Here is an 8,991-nt window from a genome sequence, read left to right as displayed (position 1 = left end):
GAAGGTCTTGAAATACTTTAACAGGAGAAAGGACTGTTGAGATTAGGATCTTTTAATTTCTCTATGCTATACATTGAATTATTTGTTAAATAAGCACATGGAAGATAATAGATCTAAAAGCTGAATGTTTTCATCACAATATTTCCTGATACAAGTAGTGTAATCGTGGTGGATGAGTAAATTAAATCTTTTCATTGTTTTTTTCAGACTTAGATAAATCAAAGTGTTTAGTTTCACTTTTTTTTTCTTTTTTTTTTTTTTCTTTTTTCTTTTTCATAATTAACCTTGCAAGACAGGTATACAACCAGAAATTTGTTTTTCAGTAGTGGACACAAATAACACATTCTTTTTGCTACCTCAACAAGGAAAGAAGATAAGCATCAACAAGCAGACATGAAGAATCATAGAATTTCACAGGTTAAAAAGACTTAATTTCAGGTCACCTGAAATTAGGTTCTGCCCTACTAAATTTGATTCTTCACTGAGATGTCCAAATAGTAGGTATCTTTTTACTCATCCCAACATAAAATTATGTTTTGTGGAAATATTGGTTGGTGAAAGCAAAATTGGGATTTAAAAATTGGCCATGTGTGCATTTTTCCTTTTTTTTTTTTTTTTTTTATGTACTGTTGGCAAGAACTGACAATTCAGGGTATGTGGAATAAAGTAAACTTGGGGTGAACACAAGGGATTTGGATCAGCATTCTTCCTGCAGCTATGCATGCCAGCCATGTACTAAATGCTGCTACTTTAAGGCACAAGGCACAGAGGAGTCCTGTGTGCTGCGTAACATTATCCAGGAATCACTGGCTGGATCTTATATGATACACTGAGAAGAGCATTAATAAACTAAAGGATTTGTCTCCGTGACCTTGATTAGACGGTGGCAGAAGAGTGACAACATCTCACTGACATGCTGTTTACTCCTCTGTCATCAGAACTTGAAATGCTTTCATTTTATTGGGAAGAATTGTCTGCATCCAGTTTATGCACATGGTTGTGCTGTGAAGCAAATTTCTGTTGGCTGTGCTCTCCCTGGTGAAATATACATCTTTTTTGAAACTTTAACTGATGAAGAACTACTGAAGGTGTGTGCAGAGTCCCAGGAGGTCGGCAGGTTTTGCAGGGAATCAGCAGAATGTAAGGAGGTGGAAAATTGCAGCATGACAGCCTGATACATGCATTCCTGCACACACACTAACGTGCAGATCATAACAGCCCTTCTGACACTGCACACATATGCAAATAGTTGGAGACACTGTTTAACTTGAGAGTTCAATGAGAGGGTTGGTTTTGGGAACCAGGGGCTGAAGTGATACATTACTGGTCACAGCAGTCACTTGTCGTGATGGAGACAAAGGTCTGCGGGGAGCATGAATGGATCACGGGGAGGTGATGTGCCAACAGGAGGAGATGTCACTCGTGCTTGCTATGGTGATGGTTGCCTGCTTCTACCAAATATCAGTCCTTTCTTGTTTTCTTCATTGTCCCCTTGTGATATTCTTCTTCCTTCTTCATCCTGCTTCTTTCCGCCTTTTGTGGCACTATGTTCCTTCCCCCTCCTACCCTTGCTCTTTGTTCCTTGGATTTCCTATTATTCTGCAAATACATGCAAACATCCAGGGACTCTGAGAAGATTCAAACTGGTACCTCTGTCTAGCCCCAGAACCAAGCTGAGTTTTGTGTATTCTCTTCCAATTTATTTTGGTTTATTGTATCTCTTCCTTCTGCATTGCTTTAAATTGTGCACTGAGGAATTCCAAGTCTTTATTTAATGATTTAGCAGAGCCACTCTCTGAACTCACAATAAATTTCAGTGAGCATCTGTTTGTGAATTTGAATTTTGTCTTACTCTGAATTCTTTCACTTGCAGTGCATGGTTTTATAGCACCCTTAGATTCATTTAATCTTGTGTAACACATGAATGATCCCACTCATTCTAAAGGCCACATGCTTGATTTGGTAATTACTATGGGTCTGTCTCTGACTAGTTTGTTTTTGTCTCTTTGTTCCTTGTCTGTTACTTAATAATTTCATGAGATCTTTCTGTACCTTATCTCTCATCTCCAGTTCAAATGTGTTTTCTTTACTTTTTTTTTTTTTTTTTAATTGCACTGTTCTTTTAAACCAGAAGTTTAAATTCTGTGGAAGTTCTGCTTTAAATATTGTTTTCTGCTAATGTCCAACTTATGCTTAGCTTATCAGTTTTGATCCCTAAGAGGGCATCATATTATCACTTCCCTTTCATATATAATGTCCTTGTTCTTTTAAGACCATCTTTAGGATCTAATCTAAGTCTAATGTCAAGGCAATGACCAGATATGTGTTAGACAAGCTAGTCTGCAAGCTTTTAGGAAAGCATGAATTTTGCTAGTTCCAGTTCTTCGTAAATCCCTTCTTCAAGCTCATTCTTCTCAAAAAAAAAAAAAAAAAAAAAAAAAAAAGACATAATCTCCATTCTGTGACTGCCTTCAACATCATTTGCACTGTTTTTGTGGGTGTGTGAAGGCATGTTTGCATGTATGTGTGGAAAACATTAGGATGGTGCCTCTAGAGCAGTTTAACAAGTAAGCCTGAAACATGGGGCCAACTCTATGTGCCATGAATTCCCTTCTCTGTTTTTCAGCCCCTAGTGACAGAGAAAGTTAAATGCTTCTGAAAAGTGTTTCAGAAGGTCTAAGGAAAGCCTGCCTAGGGACCTGCATGTAGGTGGAATTCTAGCTTGGTGCAAAGTGCCCCTTCCCTTCCCTTCCCTTCCCTTCCCTTCCCTTCCCTTCCCTTCCCTTCCCTTCCCTTCCCTTCCCTTCCCTTCCCTTCCCTTCCCTTCCCTTCCCTTCCCTTCCCTTCCCTTCCCTTCCCTTCCCTTCCCTTCCCTTCCCTTCCCTTCCCTTCCCTTCCCTTCCCTTCCCTTCCCTTCCCTTCCCTTCCCTTCCCTTCCCTTCCCTTCCCTTCCCTTCCCTTCCCTTCCCTTCCCTTCCCTTCCCTTCCCTTCCCTTCCCTTCCCTTCCCTTCCCTTCCCTTCCCTTCCCTTCCCTTCCCTTCCCTTCCCTTCCCTTCCCTTCCCTTCCCTTCCCTTCCCTTCCCTTCCCTTCCCTTCCCTTCCCTTCCCTTCCCTTCCCTTCCCTTCCCTTCCCTTCCCTTCCCTTCCCTTCCCTTCCCTTCCCTTCCCTTCCCTTCCCTTCCCTTCCCTTCCCTTCCCTTCCCTTCCCTTCCCTTCCCTTCCCTTCCCTTCCCTTCCCTTCCCTTCCCTTCCCTTCCCTTCCCTTCCCTTCCCTTCCCTTCCCTTCCCTTCCCTTCCCTTCCCTTCCCTTCCCTTCCCTTCCCTTCCCTTCCCTTCCCTTCCCTTCTTCCTGTCTTCCTTCTCCAGTTGATATTTGCAAGTGGTCTTGTTATGTTAGAAGTCAGAGCTTTCAGAAGAACACTATATATTTCCAGAGCAACAATAAATTTTTTGAGTTGACATCAGTCTATTTGTGGAAAGGCACATGAACAAGTTAAGAAAGCCTGCATAGTTAACTAAGGTTGCAGAGATACTGTAATATTCCTAAAGAGCTCGATCTGATACATACTCCACCTCTCAGGAGATGCTTTCCTGAATTCTGGGTTATTCTGCCTTGTGTCTCTGCTGTATGCGTCAAGGTGTGTGATATTCAGGGCAGTGAGATAGACTATCATTTCTAAGAGATGAAATGTCTGCTCTGGCAGAATGAGTGTTGCCGTCCCGAGCATGTAATTTTGTCTTGAGCAAAGTGATCTTTAAAATGTACAAGCATAGCATGAGCTACATGACAACTAGGGCAAAAGGGCCCTATTTTGGAAATGAAAAAGCTCTTCTTGCAGGGTCCATGAAAGAGTTTGAAGTTTGTGATACAATGATTCAGGTGCAAGTGAATAACTGGACAATCTTCCAACAAAGATCTTAATTTGAGGTATGTTAAGTCTCCAAAATTAAGATCAGAAGACATATAAATAACAGAAAATCTTACCTGTCAAAATTTTTGATCAAACTGGCAGCTTTTCATTTTTCTGAGAATAGTTTGTGTAATTTTCTGATACATTTAATGAAATGATTTGAAGTAAAAAATATTTCTTGATTCAAAACAAAATAGAGCTGCAAAAAGAAAATAGTTAATTTTTGTGTATTTTTTTCTCACTTTTTCCATTCCTCTCCCCCTTCCTTGGATGAGGAGATAAACAGGAAAACTGAATGATATTTATTTTAATTTCTTCTGATTTGAAAGGAAGTGAATATTGTTTCCAATTGATGAGAAATACTTTTTAGCATGAATCATTTAATTGAAAAAAACCATTACATTACAATATTAATATATTTGCATATTTTCATATGCAGATTTTGCCAGTGAATATCTATCAGCTGTCTTGCTCAGATTCTAACTTCTCCAGTGTTTTCAGAAATATGGAAGGGGTTGGGGGGGTTCAACTGCAACAGTGACCATCAGCAAATATTCTAAATCTGTCTGAAGTCTTCCTGTAACACTCAAATCTGCATAAAATAAGTGTCCCACAAATTGATTTGAAAAGTTTCTTTAACTGCTAGGATAAAGCATTTGCTCAAATCACTACAAGTCAATGAAGTCCTCAGATACAGGAGCAGCTTGCCCCAGAACAATAGCAAACACTCCCACCCCTCATTCTCTTACTGTAGATTTTGTGAAGTTATGCAAGCTGGCCAGTCCCATAATCTCTTGTGACCTACCTGAAAATTAAACTCATTGTGATGGCTTGGCTGCTTGGTGGGTTGGGATATATATGATAAAGCATGACAATGAGTAATATGCTGAGACAAACTCTTTTAACAGGCAAACTTTTTGCCAAGGTTCCATTCAGAGATGCTAAAAGTGGATTTAACAAATTTTCTGAAGCAGGACATAGGAACATACAAAAAGAAGAGGAAGTTCCTTTATGAAACTAGCTATTGTGCATGGAGCACCTTTGAGCACCTTATTTGTGATGACCTCATTCTCCATAGTAATACTGCAGGGCTCCAGTGTGTCCTGTGGTCTGCACTGGAATTTGGGATGTCCTTCAGGGCCTTTCATGCTCATCTGGAAAGGCTGTCAAGCTACAGTTTTCAAGGCTCTGTGAGATTCAACTCATGGTTGGTCTAGGTGGTTTTTGTTCTTCTGCCCAAAGCAAAGTGCTACTAGAACAGCTTCTTACGTCTCTCTTAAGTATTTTTCTCCAGAAATAGTTACAAAAGAAGTTTGAAATAACTCTTGCTGTGGCCTTGAAACCATACTAAGAATCCCTAGGGTAGGCAGGAAAGCAAACATATAGGAGGTTGCATTTAGCATTCATCTTCTTCTTTTTATATTTGCTTCAACACCTTTGTTCCTCTTTGAATGTGGCCAAATGTTCACATCAAGAACAAAATCCCTATATCCTCCCTGCTGCTCGCTGTGTGTTGAAACTGCTCTAGGAGTATTTTCCCAAAGAGGCTGTCTGGCAGCCTGTAAGCAGAGAACAAGCTCTGCTCCCCCATCCTGCACTCTTACCTCACTTCAGGTCATGTGAGACATTTCCCTCCAGCAGTACATCATGCACTTGGAGAAAACAAGTCCTCAGCTTCTCAAGGTCACTGTTATTGTTTTGTGTCTTCCATAGGCAGCTTGTTCTTGCAACCAGACTTCCTTGATGTCCTTCTCTTACTGAGGGAATCAAAGAACTCCATTTGTGAAAGGCTGACAAGCCCTGGCATACTTGTAGAGACCGAACAAAGGTTAGTGTGGGTGGATATCATGAGTCATTTCTATGACTAAGAGACTGGTATAAACTACCCCTTCCTGGTAATGTAAATTTATTAAGGTCATGGGCCGCCTAATGAATCAGTGTGTCTAAATGAATCCAAGTGTGAGACTTACGATGTTAAACACGAAAAAAAATCAGGTGAAGGTAACGATTTAGCTCTTCATGATCTAATTAAGGATGAGGCCTTTATTCCTGCATGTGCTATCAAAATGTGGTTAGGTGGTACTGCTGACTTGTTGCTTGTGTTTCCTGCTATTTCCTGTTATTGATGCTGGACTTCAACAGTCAGCATTCATTAGAAGCCACTAAAATGCCTTGTAGGGTCTTTGAAAAGACTCTCCTGGTAAAAGGCAGAATGGAGGAGATTCTTCCATTTTCTTAGTTCAAAAGAGCATGGACTTGCTAACCCCCAAACTACTCTTGAGCTATTTCTCTCCTTACTAATAGAATTTTAAAACAGCGGGGAATCTAGAAAGTGGTTTAACTTTCTAGGCCATGCATTAGTTGTGAGTGCTGAAAGTTGTATCTGAATGCAAAATAAAGCTTCACACTCAAAATATCAGCTAGTGTCAAGCACTGGTGCTGTGGACATAGCTTGTTCTTAGGAGGCTGCAGATCCTAAATCCTTACTATAAGCCAAATGCCATCCTTAAGAGTTGGTGACTTTGTCAGTAACTGATGGAGCAAGGAAAGGGAACATTTACAAAGTATGTTCTGCCATATCCTCCTCAGTGCTGCTGCCCAGGTCACAGCTCAGTCCTGACCTCTGTCAGACCCCTTAAAATGACAGCTGTGACATACTTTCACCAGTGAAAACTTTAACTTGCTATTTGGCAGTATCCAGCATTCAAGCATATTTTCTTCCTTCTTGCCTGACTCACTTTACCTTGCTGGCAACCAGGTGATGCAAATACTCTTCAATGATGTATGTTCAACAAATTAAGTTAACAGGTCAGTTAGGGAGAAGAACTGCTGCCTTTGAGACATTTATGTGAGGAACAGCAGAGCCTACAGCAACATACCATGCCCCTTCAGTTATCAAGAAAGTGGTGGGGCTGGCCTTTTGGGAGTCACCTGAGAGCTCCTGCATAGAAGATGAAAAACATCTTGTTCTGCGTATCTGGCATCCAAAAGAGGAAATGAACTTGTGTTTATGACACTAGTAGCAAAACAATGGGAGGTCGGCTTATGGAAATGCCTTTTAAGTGATGTTTGTTCTCTTGTAACTTTCAAAGTAGCTGATAGATCTTTCTCTAGAAAGGTCTGAACTGATTAACTTGGCAGAGGATACTATAGTTTCTCACCTAGCTCCTACTGGTATTGAGGAATATGTTTTGGACAAAAAGCTGCAGACTTTGCTTTTAAAAACGAGGAAGTTGACTGCTCTCCGGGATGCAGCTTCAGACTCCCAGACTCTAGATGATATTTTCAGATACATGGGAAATATAAATTCTTTGCAGAAAGAGGTTCCTCTAAAGGACTTGCAAGGATGCAATCAAAAACAAACAAACAAACAAACAAAAAGCATAAACAATAACATACTATATATCAACCCTATCTATTATGCTTATGAAAGCCTTTCCTTTGTATGTGCACGATTCCCTCATATTCATTGTGATCATCATGCTGGGTTCACATTTATGCAGGTACGCTTTGCTTAATACCTTTGTTACTAGTCAATAGAATGCAACTTTGTGTGGTTTAAACATTCATTCTGCTTGGTACAATTTTACTTACTGTATATGTTATTGGGCAGAATATTTTTGTTGGCTTGCTTACAGTGGTAAGTACTCTTCTTTCCAGGGTCACCACCAATGCTTTTACATTCTGATTGCTTCAATAGACTGCCTTGCTGTTGGCACAGCTCATTGTGACTTCATGTCCAAAAATGTATGCCCTGTTGGGCATGCTGAAAAGATGTTTCATTATTGCTGTGGAACAGAGTACATTCAGGTTATCTCTGATTGAAACAAAAAGGTGGTTTTGAAGTGGTTTTGAAGTGACTTTTTTTTTTTTTTTCCCTGTCAGCAGATCTCCCTTGCTGTATGTTTGAGTTTATGTGTTTGTGTGTGTATACATTTATAACATTGTGTACACATTCATCTAATATCCACATCAACTACCTGAGAACTGTACACTGCTTTCACTGTATAATTATTGAACTGCTATTGAAAACTAGCAACCATAGACAATTTTCTGTTTACAGGTGAGAAACTAAGGCACAGAAAGATTAGAAACTAGAATTTCTCCATTTTGATGAGTAAATTCTGGTAAAGAGTTGGTAGAGAGCTGCTGCATAGCACTTTTTCTAGCACATCTTGAAACAGGCACAATACACAACAACACAAAGGAGTGGAAGTTGAATCTAGGTGCCTGGTTTTGCAGTACATTTGTTGCTGAAATGTTTGTGACTTGTACTTATGTATTTGACTGTGCAAGACTGCAGGACTGGACAGGGCTAATTCTAACAGGGGCTGTGACCTGGCTGACTTATCCCCAGTTTCTGACTGTGATCATTTTCTCCTGAGGTCCTGAAAACTTTCTTTAACCTTAAGAAACTCAAAATATTAAGACTTCTAGGTTAGCTGCTAATTGTTAACTTGCAATATGTCTGTATATGTCTATCCTGTAATTGAAGGAACACCTTCAATATCCTTGCTGATCAAGTTTGGATGTCTATAGGATACCAAAAGTTCAGCAGAATTTGCATTTTGAGATTGGGTGGTGACTATAGGTCATGTATGGTAATTTACAGTGTTGTTCATCCAGAGCATTTGGCTCTCTGACTTGTAAAGGATAACTGTATTGCACCATTGCACTGTATACATGGGATAAAGAGACACATATGAAGTAAAGGGATAGTACCTGTGCCATCCCTTTGCATATTTTCATCCAAAATCCTAATCTGTATTCACTGAAGCAGCTTTACTGACCTTAGCCAGACCAGGCAACACAACCCTAGGAAAGAGGATGACAAGAAGCACCAAGGCAGCTGTATTGCCGTTGTGTTTTCACCTGATAACATGGAGTAAGATGGTCCAAGTCAAACCTCCTCATCAGTGAGTTGATAGCTGCTTGGTGACACTCTGACTTCACAGATAAAAGACTTCAGTAATGGAATTACCAACTGATTTTTAAATGAACTTCAATCAATAAGCACCTATTGCAACAATTCTGAAAGCATCTAGCCAGTAGACTGGCAGCAAAGCAGCCTGACAGCAG

At 40.1% G+C, this 8,991-nt stretch overlaps 1 long non-coding RNA gene across 1 annotated transcript; it reads right to left on the bottom strand.

Annotated features, from left to right (window-relative positions):
- Nucleotides 1-226: 226 nt before the first annotated feature.
- LOC137848454 (uncharacterized) lies at nt 227-5,721 on the bottom strand. The gene is made up of 3 exons (XR_011091362.1): nt 5,517-5,721; nt 3,987-4,111; nt 227-1,599 (listed from the first exon to the last, which is right to left on the bottom strand). It is a non-coding gene; the product is annotated as an uncharacterized lncRNA (long non-coding RNA).
- Between the last annotated feature and the right edge of the window lie 3,270 nt (nt 5,722-8,991).

The sequence above is a fragment of the Anas acuta genome, chromosome Z (assembly GCF_963932015.1).
Source record: "Anas acuta chromosome Z, bAnaAcu1.1, whole genome shotgun sequence".
Taxonomy (NCBI): domain Eukaryota; kingdom Metazoa; phylum Chordata; class Aves; order Anseriformes; family Anatidae; genus Anas; species Anas acuta.
Note: the sequence above shows the minus strand (reverse complement) of the source record. Positions and strands in the feature narration are given on the sequence as shown.